Source organism: Podarcis vaucheri, assembly GCF_965113315.1.
Source record: "Podarcis vaucheri genome assembly, chromosome: 4".
In the NCBI taxonomy this organism is placed as follows: Eukaryota; Metazoa; Chordata; class Lepidosauria; order Squamata; family Lacertidae; genus Podarcis; species Podarcis vaucheri.
The window spans coordinates 99,245,589-99,273,498 of record NC_138762.1 but is presented as its reverse complement, the minus strand read 5'-3'; the positions used below and the strand labels follow the sequence as shown (position 1 = coordinate 99,273,498).

Sequence of the window (27,910 nt, the reverse complement as noted above, 5' to 3'; positions counted from 1 at the left end):
GTGCTGTTACATCAGCTCACTTCTTTCTTTGAAAGGGATGCATATTTTAAGTTGTTCACTTGTTTCAGGTGGCCAAAGAGGCCAGTACTGTTAAAAATGGATAACTTCCATGAAGCAGCAGTCTTCCTTTCATAGCTGCATTACACTTGGGGTTGCCTTTGAAGACTGTTCAGAAACTGCAGCTGGTAGAGAATTTGGCAGCCAGGTTGGGGCAAGTCGCTGGGGCAAGATGGTCTGAGCACATAATGCCAATCCTGGACCGATTGCACTGGCTACCAGTCATTTGCTGGGCCCAATTCAAAGTGATATTTTTGACCTATCCAGTATTATGTGGCTCATGACCCCGATACATCAAGGACTGTTTTCCCCTATATGAATTAACCAAGATGCTGCAGTCATCATCTGAGACACTTCATCATATTCCCCTTCCATGATGGGAGGTCTGCTTGTGGCATGCTCTCCCCAAGGAGAATCGCCTGGTGCCATCATTACATGTCTTTAAGTGCCAGGCAAAAACATTTCTTTTTCATCAAGCCTTTGGCTTTTAATTAATTGTAGCCTTTTCTGCGGGTAGGATGTTTTAATCCAGTTTTCTAAAAAACGGAATTTTCTTTTAGATTTTTTTAAACACTGGTTTTAATACGTTTTTAATTTTTTGTGTGTGTGCACACAAACACAGTTTGTGCTTGTAAAGGAGCATATATACTTTTGGTCCCTCAGATTTGCACAAAACCAGAAAATGCAAAGTATGTGCTCAGAATTTACAGGTGTGTGACTGTGTGCTTTTGCGCACTTCCTGGATGGGGAAATTTAAAAAACAACTACCAGGTGCGCACACAGCTATCTGCACATGTTCCCTGTTGGTAGTTAATCTGTCTAGTTGATCAATCTGTATAACAGAATTTTAAAAAATTGAAGGTGGTGATAAATACAAAAGGGACAAATGTAAAATGGGAAAAACCAAAGGTGCTTCTCATACAAATTCAATATGTGTGGGTGTGGACTACTTTGGTTTAATCCGAATGTGGTGGGGAGTGGTTTAACAGCTAAATAAAGCTCAAATGTGGACAAACCCAGAACTTCTTTCTGTGACTCTGAAGGCTCAGGAAAGTCCAGAACTATGTGGCATTATTATGATTCTTGTAGCTTTTTTAAGATACAATGTTTATAGCCTTACTTTCTGCCCCTTGTCTCACTTTAGCAGGGCAAAAAATACAGACATATTCTCTTGCGGGGGGAGAGTCATTTATGCAGTGTTTGGAATAAATGCACAGAACAATGCAAATGAAAACAACAACAGTACCAATGAAAATGGAAGTCACTGAAGACTTATTAAGCAACTCTACAGCTACTCTAAACAAATAATAGCACATATTAAGCAAATTGGGATAAGAAGCAGGACCAAGGATGATATATAGGTTTGTTAACGTAACAGAATTATTATTTATATTAAAATATACCGGGCTTGAGTTTCCCAAGTGACATGTGAGTGCGTATGATCACAAGGAGGATGAAATTGCCTGGAAAATTGCATGCCTTCCTCTTAAGGCCTGTTGAGGGAATTCCCTGCATTTCATTGTCAGGAGTTCTCAGATGTTATTAAACCATTGATTTTTCAACTGTAGTTGTGAAGTTTTCTCATTTGACCCTGACTTCAGTTAGCTCAAATGTACCTGTATTGAGCCTCTGATGCTACTATCGTAGGCCCATGGCTCTCTGCATAGCTGCAGAGAACCTCCTTCCCTGCACAGTAAAGGAGTCGCAAATATTAGAATGACTCCACTCATCCAGACATGCCTCAACAGGACAGGCTGTTCAAAATCAGAATTTGCCTGGGTAATGCCAGTCATCCAAGCCTGTTGGTTTATTCAGACATTTCAGCTTGCTGCCTGGCTCTGACCTGATGGCTTAACAGCTATTGCTCTGCCCTGACAGCTGCCTGAAGCTCAACTTTGACAATACATCTTAACCCTGGTGTTTGCTGCTCAAAAAATTAGGGGAGTTAGAAATGAATAACTTTGCGAGGGGCGGGCAAGCGTTGCAAAGCTGCAGTTGCACTGGATTTTCTCCTGTACATTCCTTGTGCTCTCTTTGCTCCCAGCTAAGTCACCACCTCCAAGACTTCAGATAGTGAAATATACTCAGAGTCTCAAAGGGATTTCATGCTCTTTATTCAGCTCATAGTGGTGAGGAGGAATGAATGAAAGTCCCCTCACAGTATCTGCTTTATATACATGATTTACACAATGGGCTGCACATGATTGGCTAATTCCGGAATTCTACTGTAAGCCAATCAGGTTGTGGATTCACTTCTATCTGGAGCAGGATTGGGTGGTTCCTGCCAACCAATCATACTGCTGCATTGTTCTAGGATCAATCAGACTGCTGCATTCTGAATCCTATTGTTCTAGGACCAATCAGACTGCTGCAGTTTGGATCCTATTCAACTCAGTACATAACAGATAGCAATGCAGTTCTAAAGTAGGAACCGCCAGCCTCACAGGCTGAATGTGTCCCTCCAGGCTTCTCCGTCTGACCCACATAATTCTCACTGGGCGCACAACTCACTCGCCCTGCTTCTCACCTGCGTTCCCTTGCATCCCTGGATGGAAGATAAAAGAGACTGTGCGTGTCTATCCATTGTTCCACCCACTCTTGTTTCGGCTCTATTCTCCCCTGACATGTGGTCCTTGGGTGGTTGCCCAGAAGGAAATGCACCTCTTGGCACTGAGAAAGTTTCTCCACCTTTGACGTAAGATGAACAAGTATGGATTCGGTCCGAGGGGAAGACGGATGAATGATGGCTGGTCTCCGCTACTCTGTAAGATGTTGAAATAAGCCAGCCAGAGAGTAACTTTACAACGTCCCCCTTATTCCTTGTAAACACTCGGCAGCATTTATTATTGTGACCGCACACCCCAGTCATTTCGGGCGCAGACTCGGTTTCTTCTGGTGGAACCCACCCGGTGGATTAAATAATTAATATACCTCTTATCTGCTTGTTTGTTCCCCCCTAGTCATGTGTTTTAAGTGCATTTAAGTGCTCAAACAATGGCCATGTGGATAGGTTGTCAAGAATAGAATGTTCCCGTTCTCAATTCCATCTCTTTCATTCAGCAAAGAGGCAGAAGGCGCCAAAGAAAAGGTGGGGGGGGGGTGTTTGCGTGTTTCACTTGGTGGAAAAGCATCAACATGTCTGCCACATCCAGCAACCTTGGTTTAAAACAAAACACAAAAAAGCCAGCGCTCTGGCGGTTTTCAAATGTTTCATTTGTGCTTCTGTTTCAGCAATAGCATAATTTGCATCTGCGCGCCTCATGCTACATTCTAAATAACCCATTGCAGGCAGAAAAACCACCCTGCCCTCGTTTCATCGTGAAAGCTGCCTTCAACAGTCTCTTAGCAAGGGAGGGAAAATACATTGCCTATGACTAAAATGAATTCTGTTGGATCTTGCTGCCCTAGAATATTTAGAAAACAAGCTAATGAATTGGTAATTTATTTGCTCGCACGTAACTAATGTGCACATAACTTTGGCTGGGTCATGCTCTGTGCTTCTACCTTGCTAGTCTATTACTATTACAGAGGGTTTTTTGGGTTAACAGGCATGGCCAAACTTGGCCCTCCAGCTGTTTTGGGTCTACAACTCCCAGCGCCTGGGGCAGAGCTTTTTTTGCCCCTCCCACCCTTGCCTTCCTACGCTACTGATAACATACCTGTACTGTGAAATAAACAACATACATGATCAAAAGCAAAATTCATATTCATTCGTTCAAGGTTTGTTCTCTCTCTCCGTTCTATTATTTCCTAAGGGTAGCCGCGTTAGTCTGTTGCAGAAAAAAAGAACGAAAATCTTCTGTCTCCTTAAAGACTCACAAAGTGGATTCTAGCCTATGCGAGCTATACCCATGGCTGCTCTGTTTTATTCTACAGTGGTACCTCGGGTTAAGTACTTAATTCGTTCCGCAGGTCTGTTCTTAACCTGAAACTGCTTAACCTGAAGCACCACTTTAGCTAATGGGGCCTCCTGCTGCCGCCGTGCTGCCGGAGCACGATTTCTGTTCTCATCCTGAAGCAAAGTTCTTAACCTGAGGCACTATTTCTGGGTTAGTGGAGTCTGTAACCTGAAGCGTATGTAACCTGAAGCGTATGTAACCCGAGGTACCACTGTATTTGCCTTTCTGTTCAGCAGAACTGTGCTTGTCAGTGGAGGGTTGATTATGAGTAGCAAATTTCATGAAACATTCCTGATCACCATGAGACAAGACAGAAATTCTGTATCTTCTAACATCTACATATAGTTACCACATGTAAATGACTGCTTTATACTCCTGCATGATGGATGTAATATCCCTGTATGATGGTTTGGAGAAAAGCTTGGTACTATAATACTGAATCCAGATTACCTGCCAAAATGACCCAGTTTCTCCATTTCAGAGTAGCTGTTTGGTCAAGTTTCAAGCATCTTCTCCAGGTAGAAAGGCTGGAATTTCATTCCTGTTCTGTCCCCTCCCATTCCACCCCCACTTCTTCATAATATTGTTCATCAGATGTATGTAGGAGATTTCTCCCCCTCCACACCTTTCCTTTCTCTTTCCCTGGGTTGGAGAAGCATTCATGGCCCATCTCCTGAAATGTTCCTTGCTTATATCCTTCCTTCCTTGACTACTGTAAATCGCTCTACCTTGAAGCTGTCCCAGAAACTCCAGCGGGTGCAGAATGCTGCAGCAAGGCTCCTTACGGGGTCCTTGCCGCGGGATCACATTCATCCAGTGCTTTACCAACTGCACTGGCTCCCGGTGGAGTACAGGGTCAGGTTTAAGGTGCTGGTTTTGACCTTTAAAGCCCTATATGGCCTAGGACCCTCGTACCTACGGGACCACCTCTCCTGATATGCCCCGTGGTGGACCTTAAGTTCCATAAATAACAACACTTTGGAGGTTAGATTGGTCTCAACTAGGGCGAGGGCCTTTTCAGTACTGGCCCCGACTTGGTTGAACGCTCACAAGAGACTAGGGCCCTGCGGGACTTGACATCTTTCCGCAGGGCCTGCAAGACAGAGTTGTTCCACCTGGCCTTTGGCTTAGAATCAGTTTGATTCCCTCCCCCTCTTTCTTTTTCCTTTCTCCTCCTGTGAAGAGGCTGCATCCTAATGTTTTAATGTTGTATTTTGATCTTTTTAAATTGTATTTTAATCAACTTGTTTTTATTATTGGTTGTTAGCTGCCCTGAGCCCGGTCTTGGCTGGGGAGGGTGGGGTATAAATAAATAATAATAATAATAATAATAATAATAAAATTGCATGCATCAAACCAGCCTTCCTGCCCCAAGCAATCAGACTCCATGATAAACAGCCAGGCTGTAGGTGATGTTTCCTCTCTAGCGTGGACACAAACTGCAAGGGACCTGCTCCTTTTCCCGCCGTCATGCAACAAACCAAAGACAGAGGAGACTTGCCAGAATCTGCAGTTCCAGAGACCTAGTTCTGCCCTTCAGGAAGCACCCCAATAAAACACGGTTATCTTGCCATATGGGATAGAGTGTTAGACCTGCACCAGATTCCCAGTGGGAAGGGTTGTTGATTTTTCAAATCAGCAGAACTATGGCTAATGCCAACTGCAGTTCTTCAACTCATTTTTACCAGACCCCCCCCCCCAGACTATTCTATTTTCAAATAGTTCTTAGTAACAGTTTCTGAATTTTGATAATGGCCTTTAATAATGGGGCTGTGGGAATAAGAGGTGTGTCAAGAAAGATAAAACTCATTTTATCGGTGCATTCTGCTGTAGCTCTTTATGTTGTTTCAGCTGCAGATATCTATAGGGATCAAGGTGATAAGCTCCTTTGAGGGGGAAGGGAGAACTTTCAGGTTTATATTTAGAAACTGGAACAGGATGTCTACATTTCATCTTCACTCCCCCCCCCCTTTGGCCATGAACTTTGATTGCACAATATGAGGAGCACAATCCCGTTTACTTAAATCTGCCCCACTGAACTTGAGGTGTAAAATATTTAATTTTATCCAGACCGAGCCCCTGGCTTGGTAACTCCCTCTTCTGCCTGACTGCCTCTTGGTATATGGAAGGACAGGGAAATGAAAATAAAAAATCCGTGACTGAGAAGAGTAAATGTATGAGGGGGAAAGTCTTATTTTGCATTATCACAGCTCTTGACTCACTAAAAATCTTTTTAAATGCATGAGCTATTTCCCAATGGGTGGAACAGATGTTGCTGATAACATTTTAATGGCTATTTATTATGACAAGTCACTCAAACTGCACTTCTACTCCCCTTAGCAGAGCAACTAAGGAGGCCTTTTACCAAAAGGCAAAACGGTGGCATTGCCAGGCCAGCCTATAATTCTGAAACTGGGATGAGAATGTCCTCCATCAAAAACCCTGATGAGCTACTGCCAGTCAGTGTAGACAATACTGAGCTAGGTGACCCAATGATCTGACTCAGTATCAGGCACCTTCGTATGTTCAAAGGATGTAACCCTAAAGGGAGTTTCAGCACATTATACAAATCCGCATTCTACTGAGGCCAATGGAAAACCTTCCCCATTTACCGTATTTTTCGCTCCATAAGACACACTTTTTTCTTCCTAAAAAGTAAGGGGAAATGACTGTGCATCTTATAGAGCGAATGCGTGGTCCCTGGAGCCGAATTGCCCAGGGGCGAAAAGCAGATCCTGCCTTTTTTTTGAAAGAGGGAAGTGGGTGTTGAACCAAAGCCGCTGATCGGAAGCGATCGGAAGCAAGATAAGAGACGCTAGCAATAAAGGAGGCTGTCTGGGAGGGGGGAGGTAAAGACAGCAACTTGCAAGGAGAGGAGACAGGAAGACTAAATCAATGAGGAGAGAAATTAGAAGAAAAGGAGGAGCGAAAAACTGCTCCAGCTAAGGAAAAGACACTAAGGCAAACATGAGGGGAGGGAGTGCTGAAAGGAAGCAGCTGTTTGGTGGGGTTGGGAGAGAGATAAGGGACATTAGCGATAAAGGAGGCTGCCTGGGAGTGGTGAGGTAAAAGCCCATGGATCCTCAGGATTTTTGCATTGGGTCACCCCAAATTCACCATTAGATCACATAGCATGTCCATGGCTACAGCCTGCACCAAAATAATCACGCACCCACTGTTGCCTGGGTGCAAAAACATGGTTACAAAGCACGGATCCACATGGATTCTCAGGATTTTTGCATTGAGCTACCCCAAACTCACCGTCAAATCACATGTCTGTGGCCACAGCATGAACCACAAAAATCATACATCCACTGTTTCGTTCAGAATATTTTTTTTCTTGTTTTCCTCCTCTAAAAAACTAGGTGCGTCTTATGGCCAGGTGCATCTTATGGAGCGAAAAATACGGTATTTTAATGAATCTGGATTACATACCACCCAACATTTCTCCAATGAAAATAGGGACATCCTAAGGAAAACCGGGACATTCCAGGACCAAATCAGAAACCAGGACTGTCCCTGGAAAATAGGGACACTTGGAGGGTCTGGGATTACATTGGGATGGGGCCTAAAATTCCTCTTCAGAGGACAAAAGACGGCCATCCTTGGAAGCCAGTCCCAACGATGGGAGCTATGGGCTCCAGACTTAGCAAGCTGCCCTACAATTTTACGCTTGCAGAACCCAGGTGTTTGTTTTTGGTCCCTAGGCCTCACATACCCTGAAACATTTCTCCACTGAAAATGTCCCATTCCATAATGATTATTTTACTATTTATACACCACACATCTTACTGGGTTGCCCCAGCCACTCTGGGCAGCTTCCAACATATATAAAAACATGATAAAACATTAAACAGTTAAAAAAACCTATCTATACAGGATTGCCTTCAGACAGACTCCATACCCTCCAACATTTCTCTGATTAAAATAGGGACATTCTAAGGAAAAGTGGGACATTCCGGGATCAAATCAGAAACCGGGATGGCTTTTCTAAATCAGGGAAGTCCCTGGAAACTAGGGACACTTGGAGGGTCCGGACCTCAGTGAAGCACGGTGCATAAATCAGTGTTTCCCATTCTCTGGATAACTTTCTTTCTGCTGAAAAATCGTAGGCCCATGTGGTTCATTTCTGCAGGTGCGAGAGGAAGAACTGCTCCCGGCAGAGATGTTTCTGTGCACAAGTTGTTGGAAGGAGGGCAGAGCCCTGGGCAAGCACTCACACAGAGATGCAACAGGCAGCCTCCTTCTGAGGGCAAGTAATCTTGCTGCGTCTCTGATTGAATCTTCCAGTCACATCTGATGCACAAATCACAGCAGCGTCGCTCCCTCTCCACCACAGAGGCCGCAAAAAAAGGAACAAGGCCGGAGCGCTAGGCCTCCTTTGTGAACAGCCTTCTTTGTGGGTGGGCACTGGGGCTCACAAAACCCTGTAGCTATTAATGAGTTTCTCGCAGCACATTAGCAGTTCTCCTGTGGCAGCGTGCCTGAGCACAAGGCTTGGGAATTGCCTGCATGATGTGGAAACCCTCTCAGCATTGCAAGAGCCACTGCCAACTCCCAGCAAATCCTGGTCCTACTGTTGTTGCTCCTCCTGCTTGCAGTCGATGCCTGTTCAGCAGTCCTCTCTGAGCATGCAGGCAGAGACCCTCCAACTGTCCCTATTTTCAGGGACAGTCCCAGATTTACAGAAGCCGGTTTCTGATTTGATCCCGGAATTTCCCACTTTCCCTTATTTTCATTGGAGAAATATTGGAGGGTATGGAGTTAGCTGACCCCCAAGCCATCTGAAGGCAGCCCTGTATAGGGAAGGGGTTTTTTTTAATGTCCAATGCAATGCTTCTTCTTTTTTTAAGCAAAAATGGTGCTGGTACTGCTACCTTAAGTAACCTCAGAAAAAAGCACCGGTTTAATGTTTTATTATGTTTTCATATATATATTGGAAGCCGTCCAGAGTAGCTGGGGCAACCCGGTCAGATGGGCAAGGTATAAATAGTAAAATCATCATCATCTTGGAATAGGATGTCTCTATTCTCATCAGATAAATGTTGGAGGGTATGCAAGCAGTGACCACTGTGAGGAGCCAGAGCAGCACCCTGCCTTTGGAAAGAGGGAAATTGAATGGGCAGCAGTGCGAGAAACAAGGAAGTGGGGGACACAAGACACAAAGCATCTTGGCCAAGGACACCTCCCAATATACCGGTATATCCCCAAACCTGGAATCAGCACTGCTTGGTCCAGTCACTCCCTGTTTTCCAGGTCTCTGTGTTGCGTGCATCTTATCTAGTTACTTCTCACTTGCCTTTCATCATGATGTCCTAGGGTGGGTGCCATAACCATATAATCGTACAATTAAAATCAAGTAAAACAAGTATACATTTTAAAAACAAGCAAAGCCTTTCCCAGACAGGAGGAGTGGAGGTTAAACGAAGCAGGAAAGGTGCGTCCCACAGTGATATCTGTCAAAGGCCGGGGTAAAGAGGCGCACCTTTGGCAGAAGGAAGAAGCTATATCACGTTTTATTGTGTGTTTAATATTCTGTTGGGAGCCGCCCAGCAAACCCAGCTAGATGAGCAGGGTATAAATAAATCATCATCATCATCATAGTTGAGATGGTTAGAGCATGGTGCTGATAACACCAAGGTTGCAGGTTCGATCCCCATATGAGACAGCTGCATATTCCCTGATGATCCGCAGGGTCCCTTTCAACTCTATGATTCTATGAAGACACCAGGCATAGGAGATGTCCCCAGTGGCGTAGCGTGAGTTGTCAGCACCCGGGGCAAGGCAAGTAATTTGCGCCCCCTAACCCGTGGATTTGCGCCCCCTAACCCGTGGATTTGCGCCCCCTAACCCGTGGATTTGTGCCCCCTAACCCTAACCCCCAGATGTTGCGCCCGGTGCGGCCGGCCCCCCTGCACCCCCACGCTACGCCACTGGATGTCCCACAATTTATGGGTTGCCTCAGAGGAAGTCACCACCACCACCACCACCACATTTCCCTGCACTTCTGAGATGCTAGAACTAAAAGCATAAGAACAGCCCGCCGGATCTATTCGAGCTTCCTGGTCTCACAGTAGCCATGTGGATGCCCAGGGAAGCCCACACAAAAGGACCTGAATGCAACAGCATTTTTGCCGCCAGCGATTCTCAGCAGCTGGTATTCAGAAGCATACGGCTCTGAGAGCAGAGGCAGAACAGGGCCATCATAGCTGGTAGTCCTGGATAGCCTGATCATCCACGAATTTCACGCATTTCCTCTTTTAAAACTGTCTAAGTTTGTAGCCATCACCGCTCACTAGCAAATGGGCCTCTCTCTGCCAATTTTAACACCTGAAAGGGTTGGAAGTGGTCTTTTAGATATTTGCTACCTACGTCGCTTAGGGCTTTAAACACCAGCGTGAGCCAGTTTTGTCACCCTTTATCTTGGCAAGAACAACAGCAACAACAAAGCAAGCAGGAATAAAGATATAAAGATGATTGCCTATAATTTTCCACGGCACAAATTCATGTCGGTGATGACGAAGCTTTCGGAAATGAGTCATTCCGAGCTCCTAGAAAGTTTGCCCTCTTCTTCAGCTTAATCGTGTCTCTCTGACATAAAGATTTAAATGAGCCCAGCAAGAAGTGTTCTGGGGGAAAAATAATGTTCTCCCCGATGTTATAAAGAGCAAACTGTATTGTGGCACACAGTGCTCTTAACAAAAACGTTTGTCAAGCTGCTGCCTTTGTAGGAAGGAGGAAAGAGCAATCACACCTTTCCAACTCATGTGGTAAACATGTGTGTCTCTTTCTGTCTCCATGTGTATGGCACACAGCTAGAGAATGAATGAAACGCAGGATCTGAGCTCTGAATAAACACACTCCGCCCTGGATTCTAGTGAGCTGCTAGAACTTGGATCTGTGGTACTTCACAATCAAACATTTGTGTGTTCCAAATACAACTGCAGCTCAGTCCTTAAATTGCTCTGCCCACATCTACTTCTTATTAAATGTCTCCGGAGAAAGTCTGGCAGGCTTGCCAACTTCCTCTCCTTTAAGCTCCCACTCTTGACTCTCAACTCTGCCCCTTTTTTTTCTAATCAGCTTACTGGCTATCTCCTGTCAACTTCCCCTACATTCAGTTTCTTCCTTAAGCTCCTCTCCCCAGTCTTCCTCTTTGTCCCTTCTCAGGAGATTATCCAAAAAGAAAAAGAAAAGTAACATCATCTCCTAAACAGCCATCTTTTCCTTCATCTGTACAAGAAAACTGTCTTGTGGGCTTCCTTTCTCATGCAGCAGCTCAGTCCCGTTTGAATTGTTCATTTGGAAGAAAATCCTACTGAGTCCAGTGGAGTTTACCCCAAAGGAAGTGCCTACAGGGCTGCCGACTTAGGATGTGTACGCACTGCCTGATAACACACATTCACTGCTGGATGCAGGCATCTTTATGGGGGGGGGGAGCACTGTACACATGACATCATCCATGCGTACAGTGGGTGCGAGCAGGTGGCGCTGTGGTCTAAACCACTGAGCCTCTTGGGCTTGCCAATCTGAAAGCCAGCGGTTCAAATCCACGCAATGGGGTGAGCTCCCATTGCTCTGTCCCAGCTCCTGCCAACCTGCAGTTCGATAGCATGCCCGTGCAAGTAGATAAATAGGTACCACTGCAGCGGGAAGGTAAACGCCATTTCTTTGTGCTCTGGCACTTATCATGGTGTTCTGTTGCACCAGAAGTGGTTTAGAAGCTGGCTTGGAAAGCTGTCTGCGGACAAACGCCAGCTCACCTTGACCAGAAGCGAGATGACTATCCAGGGCTCCTTTACCTTTTAGCATCCCCATGCCCTCCCTGCCCTACACTATTTGTCAATCTAAAGTGCATTCTGCTGGAACAATTATAATCCACTTTGTGCCAGGAATGCATTTCTCAAGCACAGTCCTGTGATTTCCAGATGAAGCAGGCGTATATAAATTTAATTAAGAATACTAATAATAAATAACAAAGCAGAGACGGCAACCACCACGGAGACATGTGAACAGTAGCATGATGTGCCAAATAAGACCAAGTCTGAGCTACCAAGGCTTACACATGTGTTCTGAAGTAAGATCTAGGCATGCAACACAATCAAACAGCCGAACTGTGACGGGGAATCTGCAACGAAATGCAGTGAAACTGCAAAAATGTCACCCCTTCGGTACAGACCTTGCAGGAGACCTTAGCTGGGATTCCTGCATTGCAGACTGTTGGAATACAATGCCCTCTGGGTCCTTTCCAACTCTACGGTTCTGTGATTCTTACATTATAAAGAATCCGTAGGACTGAGAGCTCTTTTAATTTTCATCTTCTCCTGTGGCCTTTTCAAAATGAGGGATATGCTGTAACTTTTAAAGTAACAGATTTAAGCACAGAGCACTGTAGCACAACCGGGAAATGTCCCTGGGGCGAGGCAGGTACCATTTGTCCTTGAGAGTCTGCCACGTTAATAGTGGGGTGCCTCCTCCTATGCCAGTTCTATAGCCTGGCATGTATAGATTAAAACCTCACGTACAGGTCAGATGCTCTACCGCTTCTTGTTCAATCCGTGTGCAGTTGTAGCCCTAAGGGCAAGCTGCCCAGTCAGTGTGTGACTCAAGGATCCCATTTAATTATTTTCATTTCATAAAATTTATACACCGCTTGGTTATTAAAAACAACAACCTCAAAGCAATTTACAAAAAGATAAAACCATAAAACAAGGAAAAAAATCACAACACATACAAGAAGTTAAAATACCAAACTTTTACCTGTGAAAAAGAAGACATGCCCTTGAAAAAGAGGATAAATGGCAACCCTATGCCTACACCAATAGTAGGCAACAGAAGGAAAGAACAATATCTCCATCTCCACCCCACCCCCGTTTCCTTTCCGCCAACTGCAAGATGTCTATGATGAAAGTGTCTCTCACCAGACATAAACAAACTGTGAAAAAGACCATGAATTTAAAGTGGAGACAATAGATGTACCTTTTCCTGCTTATCTGTTTGCTTTGTAACACAAAAAACCCTTAATAAAAACTTTTTTTAAAAAAAGAAGTTAAAATACTGAAACAGACTAAAATTCGCATCAGCATTTCTCAGCATCTGGGTAGGCTGATCCAACCAAGAATGTTGTTAGCAGGTACCAAAAGGAATACAGCGAAGGAACTTGCTTGATCTCAATAGGCAAAGGTGTCTCTGAAGTTCCACTTTTAACAGGAAGTGAGAGAAGACCACAAACAGTGAGAACTGTCCATACCCTTCCTTCACTTTGAAGCCAGCATTTAAGCAATCAGAACGTAAATTCATTTAAAAAAGAAAGAAAGGTGACATGGCTGTAATTTGAATTTTGCATACATGGACATTATTCATTTATTTAAAGAGTAAAGGGAAAGGGACCCCTGACCGTTAAGTCCAGTCGCGGACGACTCTGGGGTTGCGGCGCTCATCTCGCTTTAGTGGACGAGGGAGCCGGTGTTTGTCTGCAGACAGCTTCTGGGTCATGTGGCCGGCATGACTAAGCCGCTTCTGGCGAACCAGAGCAGCACATGGAAACGCCGTTTACCTTCCCGCCGGAGCGTAACTTATTTATCTACTTGCACTTGACGTGCTTTTAAACTGCTAGATTGGCAGGAGCTGGGACCAAACAACGGGAGCTCAGCCCATCATGGGGATTCGAATCACTGACCTTCTGATCGGCAAGCCCTAGGTTCTGTGGTTTAGACCACAGCATCATCCACATCCCTTATTAAAGAGTAAGGTAAAGGTAAAGGGACCCCTGACCATTAGGTCCAGTCGCGGACAACTGTGAGGTTGCGACGCTGATCTCACTTTACTGGCCGAGGGAGCTGGCGTACAGCTTCCGGGTCATGTGGCCAGCATGACTAAGCCACCAGGGCTTTAAAAAAAAGTGGGGGAGGCACAGGTGCAATCTGGAAACCAACAAAAACAGTGGCGGACTTGGGGTCTCAAATTTCAGCAGCGTCTTGTGCGACACTAAAATTCGCCCCCACGCACACCTCAACAGCATGGTTGAGGTGCCCCCTGTGACATGGTACCTTGTGCGGCCGAACCGGTTCTGCTATCCTAAAACCATCTCTGACAAAAATCTGGAGCCAGACTATTACCCTCCAAAGTGTTGTGACCTGCAAGTCTAGTAAATCTAAAATTATTTAACTGTAACACTAACACAGGGATTCAAAGTATTAAACAAGTGCAATTAAACCAAGGGGAAGCCAACAGGATGCCTCTGGGATATTGCCAGACTCCCATTGGCCTCTGCCAGCATGGGATTATGGGAGTTGTAGTCCACAGCTTCTGGAGGGCACCATGTCGGGTCCCCCTGAGTTAAACTCTCTGATCTGAATTGCAACTCATTACCAAACTTAAAACCATGGAGAGACCTGGTCTGAACAAAGACATTGGATTCTTATCTCATTATACATGACTAAGCCATTTCTCACCTTCTCACCCCTTGCCTTTTCCTGTAAGACCTATTGTAGTCGTTTAGAGTCGTCAACAGGCTCATCTCAGCTATCTGCCAATCTCCCATTCCCACCACCCTTCTGAGTAATACCCCTCCCCACCTTCTCACTATATAGAAGGATCTGGCAACTTCTGTTTCAGTGTATCTGAAGAAGTGTGCATGCACACGAAAGCTCATACCAAGAACTAACTTAGTTGGTCTTTAAGGTGCTACTGGAAGGAATTTTTTTATTTTGACTATGGCAGACCAACACGGCTACCTATCTGTCTCTGATCTGAGTTTGTTTTTCTCAGCAAGTCTCTTGTATGTGTGAGTCTGGAACCGAGCCACACATTCACCCAAGCACCACCCTGCTCTTAGATCTTAAGACACCAAAATGTCCTCATCACCGATAGCAATTGTCGGCATTCTTGAATGATCCAGCCTTTGTTGACAGAAATGAAATGTTTCCTGTTGACCTCAGTGCCCACTGGACTAAGCCCTCAGTTTGGAAACAAAAATGCTGGATCGTCCTGCATTCTGCACCACTACAGTTTGTGCGCTAGCTAAGCCTCAGCACTTCCTGTACACAAAGCAAGTCATAAAAACTGCACAGGCAGAGAAAATATAAATTAACTCATAATTAAGCTCAGTTTGAATTACAGAAATGCAAAAGGATGTTGGAACGAAGCCAGGGCCCGGTATACATTCAGGGATTGTGAACCTAACAGATTTGATATATGAATCGAGATATTCTAAGGTGAGGTAGCAGCATGAAATGAGACAGAATGCCTTGGATTGGGTGCAGGGGGCAATTTGCTATGGCAGCTTGGAAAATAAGTCAAAAATAGGTTGCTCTTACACAATCCTTGGACTGCAGGGGGGAAGAATTTCCAGTAGCAACCAGGATGGATAATATAGGTTTGGAACATTTGTGGATCAAGTCCAAATGTCCTCTGGGAACCCACATGGAGTTTTAGGTACATATCTGTTGTTGCTGTTTAGTCGTTTAGTCATGTCTGACTCTTCGTGACCCCATGGACCAGAGCACGCCAGGCACTCCTGTCTTCCGCTGCCTCCCGCAGTTTGGTCAAACTCATGCTGGTAGCTTCAAGAACACTATCCAACCATCTCGTCCTCTGTCGTCCCCTTCTCCTTGTGCCCTCCATCTTTCCCAACATCAGGGTCTTTTCCAGGGAGTCTTCTCTTCTCATGAGGTGGCCAAAGTATTGGAGCCTCAGCTTCAGGATCTGTCCTTCCAGTGAGCACTCAGGGCTGATTTCCTTAAGAATGGATAGGTTTGTTCTTCTTGCAGTCCATGGGACTCTCAAGAGTCTCCTCCAGCACCATAATTCAAAAGCATCAATTCTTTGGCGATCAGCCTTCTTTATGGTCCAGCTCTCACTTCCATACATGACTACTGGGAAAGCCATAGCTTTAACTATCTATTTTTACATTTTTTACATATTTTTACATATTTACATATTTTTACATACATATTTTTACATATCTAGGAACATACATATAATGGTGGAATTGCAAGTCGTTTTCTGTGGTCAGCAGGAGCTTTTTCTCCTAGTGGATATTCTGTTCTACCCAAGAATTCCCCAAAGGTCTAGAAGATCCATGCTAATTCCATTAAATGGATTAATGGCAATTTCAGGCAATTCACTCTCAGCCTTTGGCACTAAAACACAGAATGCAAATATACAAGCTGAGAAGGACTTAAACAAAGAAGAAAACAATCTGAGATGAAATAAAGGGATGTATCACTTAAACATCAACACTTTTTCTTTTCTTTTCTGTACCTTATTTTTCTGTTTTGATCTGCACTGCTGAGGACAAAGGTAGATATCTCAGTAATCTTAAAAGCATCAACGAGAGGAATCTGGATGCTGAATGTTATTGACCGAGGCAAACAGAATGTAAAAGCCTTGCCCTCTGTGCCCTTATCCTCTGGCATGCTTCAAGCCAAGTGAAAAATCAGACTCACGGTCAACTTGGGGGAATACATCTTTCGAGTTCGTGTCAAGAATTTAGGGCAGCATTTCCCAAAATTAAAATTGGAGTCACACTTTGCTCTTAGGTTTAAAAAAAGGAAAGATACCTGTGTGTCAACTTGTTTTTAAACATTGAATTTTACTGCTATTTTAAAGGAATATATAAACCTCTTAGAGTGTTGTTGTTTTTTTGGTGATTAAGTGGTTTATGCTGTCAACTGCCCTGTGATCCTTGGATGAGGGACGGTATATACTTTTACTTATGTATTTAATTATCCAGTTAAATTAAAGGAAGGATGAAAGCTGGCAACTCTTAAAGAAAAGGATGGCTCAGTTACTCAGTTATTATTAGTTGTTTTCTTTATTTCATAAACTTTATATACCTCTCGACTGTAAAACAACAACAACACAAAACCTCATTGTAGGGTGGCTGGGCGTACATGTAAAATTCACCTTTCCTCCAGGGAGCTCACCTGTTGTATATTATTCTCCCCTTTCGCTCATTTTATCTTCACAACAAACCTGCGAGGTAGAATAAGGTAGGAGACAGTGACTGGCTCAAGGTCACTCTGTGAGCTTCGTGGCCCAGTGGAAATTTGAACCTTCACTTGCCAGACTGTAGTCCAAAACTCCCCTTTGCTCAGGACTGAGGAATGGAAATGAACTTCCCCAGAGATTGTAATAATACTTCTAGGACCATCACTTCTCCTCTAGATGATCTCCCTGTCTTTATACCAGTAGAGGAGGAGCCTTACATGGGTTTCCTGGGCATAGAGTGATGATGTCATTCAACCTCATGGCTTAATTTTTCGAGGTACACTTCAGCCCTTCTTATTACCAGACAAGCACTGACATAGAATGTAATGCCATCTTCGCAGGCTGGCCCAAGACATTTTGCTGACTGAGATGAAGGAAAAACAGGCTCCCTCCCCACATTCCATGTAAAGAAGCAGACTGGATGAGCAGTCAAATATTACTTCAACACTGGCAAAGGAGAGGTATCCTTCACTGTACCTGAGGGCAGCAGTCTACTTTAGGAGACGCACAACAAGTTGTGCGGTACAGCACAATGGTCTGTCCTCCAGCACCTTGTTGTTGCTCCCTGCTCTCCAGCATTTGCTGCCTGAGAAAGCCTCCTCACTCTGTCTAACAGTAGGACTGGCCCTGAAAGTGTTCTTCTCTGTATGAGGACGTAAAAAGAAGGGAAAAAAGAAAGCTGAGATTTTCAGAATTTTTGAATGATCTCCCTTTTTCAGTCATTCACCACCAATTTCAGTATTTCTGCATTATAACTATTACAGTCACAGCTAGCATGTTTTTTTGTAGCTACGTGAAAGCATCTATTACCACATTAGTTGCTATATATATGCTCCAATTATCCCCATTTGTTCTTGTGGTTTTGAGAATGCTATTATTTCTCTCCCCAGGAAATACATCACAAAACAAAGTAATAAAAGCAAGTTTTCTTCCATGCGGATTTAACACTATACACACACATACTCACACATGCTGCCTTGAAACTATATTAACATAAAGACACTTATTTAGATGGGTGGATCACAGGGACATAGATCAGTGCAGTTTCATTTCTCAAGATGGCACAATCAACTGTAAAGCAGGAAAATGCAGATAAACAAAAGAAGCCTTGATCTCTGTGGGACAGATGGATCAACAATTGATATCAAATAGCATCTCCATATGGCAACGGAAACTGCTTGTGAATGGAGTGAAGGGAGTGTGATGCAATGAGTTCAAAATGCACTTGTAATGCGCAGCTAGGAAAGGACCTTAATAGGCTCATGCTTTGCCAACTGCAGGGGTTCAAAATGCTGACGCTTGTCTCTACATATTTCCTGTCCAAACACGAAGGCAAGAGTTCTCAAACTTTCTATTAAGGAAAAGCCCCTAGCCAGTGCTTTATCAGTTCCTTAAGTATTGCTGCTTTTAGGCCACAACGTATTTATTGATCATTCATCCTGATTGGCTTGCATGAAGGTTAGATTGTACCCAGTCTTTACTGAGCATTCGTTCTGGTTTGTTTACAGGGTGGCTATATAGCAATGAGCATTCATCCTGAATGTTTATGTGTCTCCTTTAGTCATTTGTTCGTGTCACGCTTTTCATTGCATTTCCATGTCACTTTCCAAACCACAATAAGTTCTATTCTTTTTAACAAGTGGGTTGATAGCAAGGGGATGGTATCCACAATATACAAAATACTGCTCAAAAATCCCACAAACCCCCTCTACATAATAATAAAAAAATGTGAGTACAATACAGTGGTACCTCGGGTTACAAACACCTTGGATTACAAACACTTTGGGTTACAGACTCAGGTTAGTACCTCGGGATAAGAACTTTGCCCCAGGATGAGAATAGAAATTGTGCACTGGCAGCGCAGCGGCAGTGGGAGGCCCCATTAGCTAAAGTGGTACCTCAGGTTAAGAACGGTTTCAGGTTAAGAACGGACCTCCGGAATGAATTAAGTTCATAGCCAGAGGTACCACTGTATAGGCTATGAAATAAACCCTACCCAATGGACTAGAATGTGGTCTAAACCTCCCTTTAAATCCATCTCAGCCTAAAGAAAATAACTCACTCTGAAACTCACTTACAGATGGTACCTAACACCACAGAAACTGGCGCTGATATACCCAGAAACCTCACCAAAATGCTGGAGAGGCTGCAACTCTGCAGGTACATATCTCCACATGAGGTGGAAATGCCTCAAAATCCAACCCTTTTGGACAGCAGTCCTAATATGCAAAATAACTACCATACTTTTCCATGTGTAAGACTAGGTTTTTTTAACTTTAAAATAAGTTACAATTCTAGGGGCGTCTAATACATGCATAGTGTATATGCCCATTTTCTAAATTCGGGGTCCCCAAAAGTAGGGGGTGTCTTAGACATGGGGGCATCTTATACACGCAAAAATATGGTAAACAGGTATTAGAAGTCACCCCAGAACTGGCCCTACTGAACATTTCCCAAGATAATAATGCCCACTCACACTATAAAGAGCTCATCACCGACCTATTCTCAGCAGCCAGAAGCACCATAGCCAGACACCGGAGAGACCTGTCAGCTGTAAGGTAAAAGGTAAAAGGGAAAGGACCCCTGGATGGTTAAGTCCAGTCAAAGGCGACTATGGGGTGTGGTGCTCATCTCACTTTCAAGTTGAGGGAGCCGGCGTTTGTCCTCAGATAGCTTTCCGGGTCATGTGGCCAGCATGACTAAACCGCTTCTGGTGCAATGGAACACTGTAACAGAAACCAGAGTACACAGAAACGCCATTTATGTTTCCGCTGCAGCGGTACCTATTTATCTACTTGCACGGGTGTGCTTTCGAACTGCTAGGTTGGCAGGAGATGGGACAGAGCAACGGGAGCTCACGCCGTCACAGGGATTCGAACCGCTGACCTTCTGATCAGCAAGCCCAAGAGGCTCAGTGGTTTAGGCCGCCTTGTCAGGAGTGAACATGGACCACTGGTACCAAATGGTATGGGGAACAGCCTTACTAGAAAAGCTGACCAACAGACTGAAACTGACATGGGGACAAATATAATAGGACACCTTCACTCCACTATAGCTCCCCTTTATCAAATCACAGCCCAACAAGACGGCAAGAACCCACTGACAGCATGAAAAATCAAGATGGCTTCGTTGACCCAACACCCCCCCCATGCAAACAAATCTCACCGCAGCCAGTTACAGACAACCAAGCATACCCTAGAGCTCTCCAATCCCTCTCACTACTAAGGAAATGTAATAAGTGAATAAAAAGAGAACCTAGCCAGTTGACGCTGACACAAAACCCCACATGTACACTATATAAAAGAATATGTTTCACCACCCCACCCCTCCTCTCCCCCTCTCTTCTTCCCCAACCTTATACAGAATACAACACTAACGTCTCATATCAAATGTAACTGATCTGCAGAAAAGACTTCACAACCTGAAAAAAGAGACAACGCACATACGTTTGGGCCTCTGTTAGGATCAAACTAGACTTGGGCTGTGTACGCATTTAAAGCACCCACCCCACCCCAAGAATTCTGGGAACCTTAGTTTGACCCTCACAGGATATTGTCAGCGCTCATAACAAACTACAGTTCCAGGATTCTTCCAGGGAAGTGAATATTGTGCTGGTGTAAAGTTACAACAGATCCAGTCTTCATTCAGGAGTGGGGACTACGCTTGTTGAAACACCCTAAGCCTGAACAGAGAGAAAACATGCCTTTAAAATAGCAGTTGAGTCATACCACCCTATCTGCTAGCTAAATTTACAACGGCTTATCAGGTCATGTAATTGAGTTGAATGAATTTAGTATCTGGCCTAAGCTTCCCCCTCTCTGGACGTGCCCCTACCTTGCTCCCATAATACCCCTCAATCAATGCTTATGCTGGTTTAAGATCCACCAAGCTCTGCCCAGCCAGCTGGGACAATAGGGGAGATATGCTGGCTCAGCCAGAGACCCACTGGATCCTACCCCACTCATCCCTCCTCCCCTTGCTATAGGATTGTTCCCTAAAGCTGGGGAACGTTGCCTCTTAAATAGTGTCATCTGCATAGCCGAAGCTGGTCAAAAAAATATCGCCTGCTAAGGAAGGGTTCCAGATAGATTTGATCCCAAGGAAACAGACTATATCTTGGGCATATGGGACTCATGGACTCTAGACATGCCTATTCTTACACTGGGAAGGCAAAGGCAGCACTTATCAAGGACAAAAGGGAAAGAAAGCAGAGGCTAGCCAAGAGACGCAAGACTCAGGGTAATGCTTAGTAAATTGGCCAGCAGCCCAGACCTTAGGTACTCCTTCAAATAGGCTGATGTGCAGAGATTGATTAAAGGGTAAATGAGGACACTGGGCAAAAATCCACCAAGCACTGCAGACGGTCAACCTTCATTCACTTAGGAAAACTGATATCCAATTGTGTAACAGAGCCTGATGAAACATAAACCTAGAAAACAGGGGGGTAGTCTGTGTCGGTCCCTCCTCTCTCGAGCGTCAATGAAATCTATGCTGGACAATAAGCAGCCATGCTTGGTGAATTATTACTGCACCTAAAAGCGTCAGACCGTATATTTTAAAATGGCAGCTCCCCCCCCCCAACAATGCCTCGTTTCTAGAATTTTTGAAGTGCCTTCAGCAATCCCGCTGAGGTCCCAGGAGGCAGAACGGACAGGTGCTTTCTTTAGCTCACGGGAAAATTCCACCGCAAGTCTTGTTTGCAAATGGTCGAGAGTTAAAGGTGAGCAGTGAGGTGGCCCAATTTGCTGGCGCTATTGAGCTGTTCAGGGTCACTGAAACAAAACAATCACCTCAGGGCAGTTGTGGCTGGTGCTCTGTGGGACTGGTAGGGAGGAAGCAGGGCTGGCCCACCCACGAGGCAAGGTGAGGCAACTGCCTCAGGTGGCAAGATCCCTTGCTGCTGCTGTGGTGCATTCCTTGGAGGTCAGATCTGCCTCCTCAGCAGCCACCCAAATCCCACTTCTACAGCAGCCTCTTAGAGACTAGGAGGCGCTGCTGGTCTCCTCTCACCCTTGTTCCCAGTGTAGATAATTATTTCTCCCTTGTTCCTGATGTAGATCTTCACTTGCCCCTGCTTCCCTTTGAAGGAGGAGCACCCATTTGTGGTTCTCATGGGCCAAAATGTTTTGGGCCACCACCAACAGTAAAAGGTAAAGGTAAAGGTACCCCTGCCCGAACGGGCCAGTCTTGACAGACTCTGGGGTTTGTGCGCCCATCTCACATCTATTGGCTGGGGGCCAGCGCTGTCCGGGGACACTTCCGGGTCACGTGGCCAGCGTGACAAAGCTGCATCTGGCGAGCCAGCGCAGCACACGGAACGCCGTTTACCTTCCCGCTGGTAAGCGGTACCTATTTATCTACTTGCACCCGGGGGTGCTTTCGAACTGCTAGGTTGGCAGGCGCTGGGACCGAGCAGCGGGAGCGCACCCCGCCGCGGGGATTCGAACCGCCGACCTTTCGATCGGCAAGCCCTAGGCGCTGAGGCTTTAACCCACAGCGCCACCCTCGTCCCACCAACAGTAGGTGGTGTCAAAGTCAGGAAGAGCCAACTGATTCTAGTTTTGTCCTCCTCCACCAGGACAACTGTTATGTACTGAGTTGAATAGGATCCAAAATGCAGCAGTCTGATTGGTCCTAGAACAATGCAGCAGTATGATTGGTCTGCAGGAGCCACCCAATCCGACTCCAGATGGAAGTGAATCCACAACCTGATTGGCCTACAGGAGAATTCCGGAATTAGCCAATCACGTGTAGCCCATTGTGTAAATAATGTATATAAAGCAGATACTTTGAGGGGACTTCCATTCCCTTCTTACCACTATGAGCTGAATAAAGAGCATGAAATCCACTCTCGACTCTGAGTATATTTCAACAACATTGGAGGAGGGGGAATTAGGAAGGTTGTGGTTGGTGGGTATCTGGCTGGCTGAGACTAGGCTGAGGATGGTGAAGCAGTGACCCACTCATTTTAATGGACCAGTCTCTCAGCTACTTCTTCCTCATCCCTCCACCCTTACCTCAGCTTCCTCTCAATCCACTGTCTCTTTGCAGCTGCCTAGCTGCTGGGTTCTCGTCTCCCAGCCTCGCAAAGTCCTGATACCTCTTTCTATTCCTGTCCTGTCTCTCAAAACTTCTCCCTAGGACCTCTGTTGGGTTTTAATCGCAGCCAGAATGATAGCTTTCCCTGCAGAGACTCTTGATAGCTCTATTTCCCAAGTTTATCCTATCATACCAGCTTATCAACATCAAACGCTTCGTCATATCAAGCACGATACATACAGATTGGATGGGAGCGGACTTATTCTAACAAACAAACAAAACTTGAGATGTGCTTTAGCTTGTTACAGGCTTCTAGGAAGCAAAGTAGTTTTTGATATTGATTTGCTGATTTGTTTGTTTGTTTGTGAAATGGATATCCCAGCTTTCCGCCAAAAGATGCCCACAGCAGCTAAAAATGGTAAAAACTAGGCACAGAATAAAATAATAATAATAAAGTATAAAAAGCAGCTAACACATTTTTTAAAATCAATAAAATAATAATAAACATTCCTATTATGATAACTGTTAACAAACATTTTTTAGGTTATAGCTATTTATATTTATGATTATCTCTCCAAATTAACAGCACAATCCTATACATGTCTACAGGGAAATAAGCTCCTGGAGAGGATGCTGTGGTTTGCAAGGAGTCGGTAGTGCTAATAGTTCAAACCCTTAGGCTGCATCACACTTTGAGTGGCTAGAATATCACTTGCACATTTTCATTCTCACTAAGCCAATTGGCAAGAGCTTCCTTGTCTTTATACTTCTTTTATTTTTATTTAAGCAAGCCCACCGGAGGATGTGTAGACCTAATGTTTCTCTGCACAGGCTCACTGTATCGTCTTGGGTACTCTGGAACCCTTTCAATCCAAGGGGTAGCCAGCTTAGTCAGCTTACAGCTGAAACGAAGCAATAGACAAGTTGCACTTCAAACATGGGCAAATGCCTTATTGAACAAGCATGAACAAGCAAGAACGATGCATCTGATGGACTTTAGCCAAAAAAAGGGGGGGGGAGCTTAAGCATAATAAATTTGTTTGTCCTTAAGGTGCTGGTAGTGTTCCTTTTGTTGTTGTGCTCACATTGCATTGTGGTCCATTTTACAGGGTGTTGAGAGAGTGAAAAGAGCATAAAACACTTTGGCAAATTCAAAATAGTATTACGAAAAGCAGGGTGGTGCAGAGGAAGGTTCAGATGACAACTCAGAGAGCAGCACCTATGGGAGCACGGATTGCACTCAGCCTGCACATCCCATCACAACCTCTTTGGCCACGCCTCCATGATCTCTTTGGTTGCCAAGCAACCCCATCAGGTTGAATGTCCATCAGCCAGCAGTGTGCAAGTTCAGTGGGACTTACTTCTGGGTAGATGTACACAGGACTGAAGTCTATCAGCTAGGGTGCAGTCTTAGGACTGTAGTGCTGCACACTCTTTCAGGAGAGTATAGGTGCAACCCTACAGAGATCTACTCAAAAGTAAGTCCCACTGCCTTGAGTGGTGCTCACTCGCAGGGAATGCAGTCTTGGGGTCACACTAAACTCGTCGCAACTTACTTCTGAGAAAACATGCTTAGGATCCAGTTGCAATCTGAACGACTGGGAGAAAAGTCCAGTGAGCTCACTGGGATGTAACATTTAAGTAAACCTGTTTACTTAAGATAAGATAAGGCTGAATAAAGGTATAACATAGTGGGTTATTTTTTTAAAAAGGGGAAAGAAAATTGCTGCGCTATTGAAAGGCAGAATAGAACAGTACACAGCGTAGCCCACATTATTCCAGCTGAAGGCGAAAGGAGGCACATGAAAATGCTTCGAAATGTTTATTTGCCTCTCTAGCTCTAATTTTTAATGAGTAATGCCCTCTCTTTGTAATTTGATAGTTCTGGCAGACAGCACTATGGCAACCAGGCGGGGGGGGGGGAATGGGTGGAGGAGAGAGGTTGCTTAGCAACGCAGAAGCTTTAGCCAGGCAAATGCTGGCTTAAAGCGCAGCCTCCGCCTTCTCTTCCCCTGCCCCCCCCCGTTTTAATCTGTCACTTTCCAACATCTGAAAACGTTGATGTGTTTTATTTTTTAAAATGACTTTAAAAAAAGATCACTGGTCTTTTGGAAAAGGAAGGAGAAAAGGAAACAGAGAAGAGCGCTAGGTAAATTTGCATGGCTTTTTAGGTGGCTTTTCCTGCATATGCACCTTCAGGATCAAGAGCAATATCTAAAATTATTTTATTTTTTAACAAACTGATAGAAACTGAGATTTCACTGTGCAATACTTCTATCTGTGATGCCTTATATGCACTTTTGGCAGCCCTCCAGATGCTGTTAGATCTATCAATGGCCAGAGATGAGAGAGAGAGTGCTGGTCCGGCAATATCTAGTTGCCCGCAGGATTCCTATCCCTGGTCTAAGGTTTGGGCTGTGATGAAAACAGTGCTGTGACCCTGCAGCCAAAGATTATGCAATGTATACAATTAATACGTTTACCAAATGGTCTTTGCCATAAGCTTCTGGTAACACCAGTCCCCTGGGAGGTGCTTGCATTTAATCTCCCCCCACCAACAGATCGTTAGAGCTTTTAAAACAGCTCGTGATGAGTATCTGCTGGAAACATACAGACACAAAGACTCCTGGGTACTGGATAAGATTACTTTGTCCTACCTTTTTGCACACAGTCATGTGTGCATCGCATCTGCAGTGTCATCCCACCCAAGGAAGCCTGTGCCGATCAGGGCCCCAAGGAAGGAGCTTTATCAAGAGAGGGGCAAGGGAAGGACAACCGTGTTGCTTCTGCTCAATCTCTCCATGATGTTTGACCACTGCATCCTCCTGGAGCCCTCTGGGAGCTGGGAAAACTGGGCCAAAGTGCTCCTGCTTAAGGGAGTGTTTCCAGAGAGTAGCATTAGGTGACTGCCTTTCAGCTCCTTGGCTATGGGGCGTCGCAGGACACCATATTGTCCCCAGTGTTGCTTCGGATCTGCACTGAACTGCTGGGAATTGATTGGAGGATTGGAGGCTCAATGTCATCAGTGCATTGAGTACACGCAGCTCCGTTTCTCTGTAACAGCTGAGATGTCTAGATGTACAGTATTCAAGTCCTTAGTCAGCAGAGAGACATTTTCTGATTCCTGTTTCAGAGGCCCAATGAGGATGTGCTGTCCCCATTATTGGTTTTGCCCGGTGCTTTTCTTCTAAAAAAAATATTTAGGCGTATTCTTATTTTCCTATGTAGCACCCTGCTTGTGATTAACGCTTAGCTGGAATAAAATATTCAACGCAGCAATAGAGAAATTTAAATAATAATTTATTTGTCAGACAAATAAATGAGAGACACAGTGGCATATGGTTACCAAAGCTCTGCCCCCTCCAGCCCTGATGGCCAGCGCTTATATTCCCTCAGCCCAGCCCCCTTGCTCCTCCTTTGGCTGCCTCTGTCCAATCAGCCTGGTTGAAATTCCTATTGGCTGTTTGCTAGAACCAATAATAAAAGATACACCCATTTCCTATTACCTTTTATGGGAGACAAAGAGCTATATTTCCTTCTATCCATAAATGGCAGACAAGTAGCCATATATCTTACATTTGCCTCGACCAGGGACCTTAATTATCAGATTATCTTTGCCCTATTGCCCTATTGCCCTATTCACTCCAAAACAGATGGCTAATGGTTTTAATTTTTATCTTAAACAGAGATCTTGGGTTCACCTTCTCACACACCATCAATGAAATAAGAATCTAACATAAGAATCTAACATTTCTTACTTTCTAAATCCTTTGCATAATTACATTTAAGCCAATATATTTCATACATAACATAGATAGATTTTTAGAAGGAAAGGCCTTTTCAAAGTAAAAAAGCAACTTTAATAAAAACAGTTTCGAAAGCAGCCTCTTTAGTTTACAACTCCTTTTCCTAGTCAGCTGCTGTTTCTATTAGCTCTTGCCCTTTAACCTTATGAAAATATGGCTCGAGTCTTCTGTTAAACAATAAAACTTACTATTTATCAACTCTTAATTTGGGTTTTTGCAGCTTGATTGTATTCTGTAATTTGTATGGTCAGTGTGACCTTTTGCTCCCAGCCTGTAATTTCCTTTTACAACCCTGAGGCACTGCTATAGATCAGAGGGGCCCTGTTTAGGAAGATAAACATCTGCCAAAGCACCCAGCCAGCTAGTTTCTGCCTGACATGAGAGATACAAACATTTACAAATATATTTTTTAAGCTCATTTTAAAATGCAGGTCTTGATCAGATGCCTCATTTATTCATATTGAAATACTGCCCCTCAATGAGGCCAAACTTAGATTCACAAAAAGTTTAGGGGTATGTGTACCCCAGCATACCCCCAGAAAAAAGCACTTGTTTTGCTTCTGGCAGGCCAGGCCCTGCTACATGGAGGTATTTTTAAATTATTTTTAAAATGTGCTTGTTAAGTATTTGCATATTTTGTTCACCACTTGGATATTTTTTGAACAAGTGGCCTGTGGTTCCCAATAATTGCATGCATACGTGTGACTATGTCTGTGTTTCTTGCTAGGTTGTGTGAAATACTGGGCCAGAAAGTGTTTTGCTCATCACAAAAATGAACTGGCCAGACACCACAGAAATTATTTGTAGGATCAGGGAATGTTAGGACTGGGGAGAAGTCCAAACCTTTGTCTTTAGGGCACAACATCTTTCAGAGATGGTGCCATAATCTCCATAAAGCTGGCTATTGAATTCTGCACATCTGCCTCCTAAAACAAGAGTTTCCTCTCACCTTATGATATAGCTGGACTGGACTTGGAAGTTCTTATTAGTATTCATTCATTCATTCCAGTATCTGTTGGTTCGCCTACACAGAGAAAAAAGTATAAATAAGTACTCTAATTACAGGTAAAACAATTTCAGAACGAAAAATAACAGTATTTTAAAACACTATATAAA

The 27,910-nt window shown here is 44.4% G+C and overlaps 1 long non-coding RNA gene across 1 annotated transcript; it reads right to left on the bottom strand.

Moving 5' to 3' along the window:
* Positions 1 to 221: 221 nt before the first annotated feature.
* Positions 222 to 27,817, bottom strand: LOC309530235. Its single transcript, XR_014218711.1, has 3 exons — positions 27,744 to 27,817; positions 2,456 to 2,819; positions 222 to 2,113 (listed from the first exon to the last, which is right to left on the bottom strand). It is a non-coding gene; the product is annotated as an uncharacterized lncRNA (long non-coding RNA).
* Positions 27,818 to 27,910: the final 93 nt, after the last annotated feature.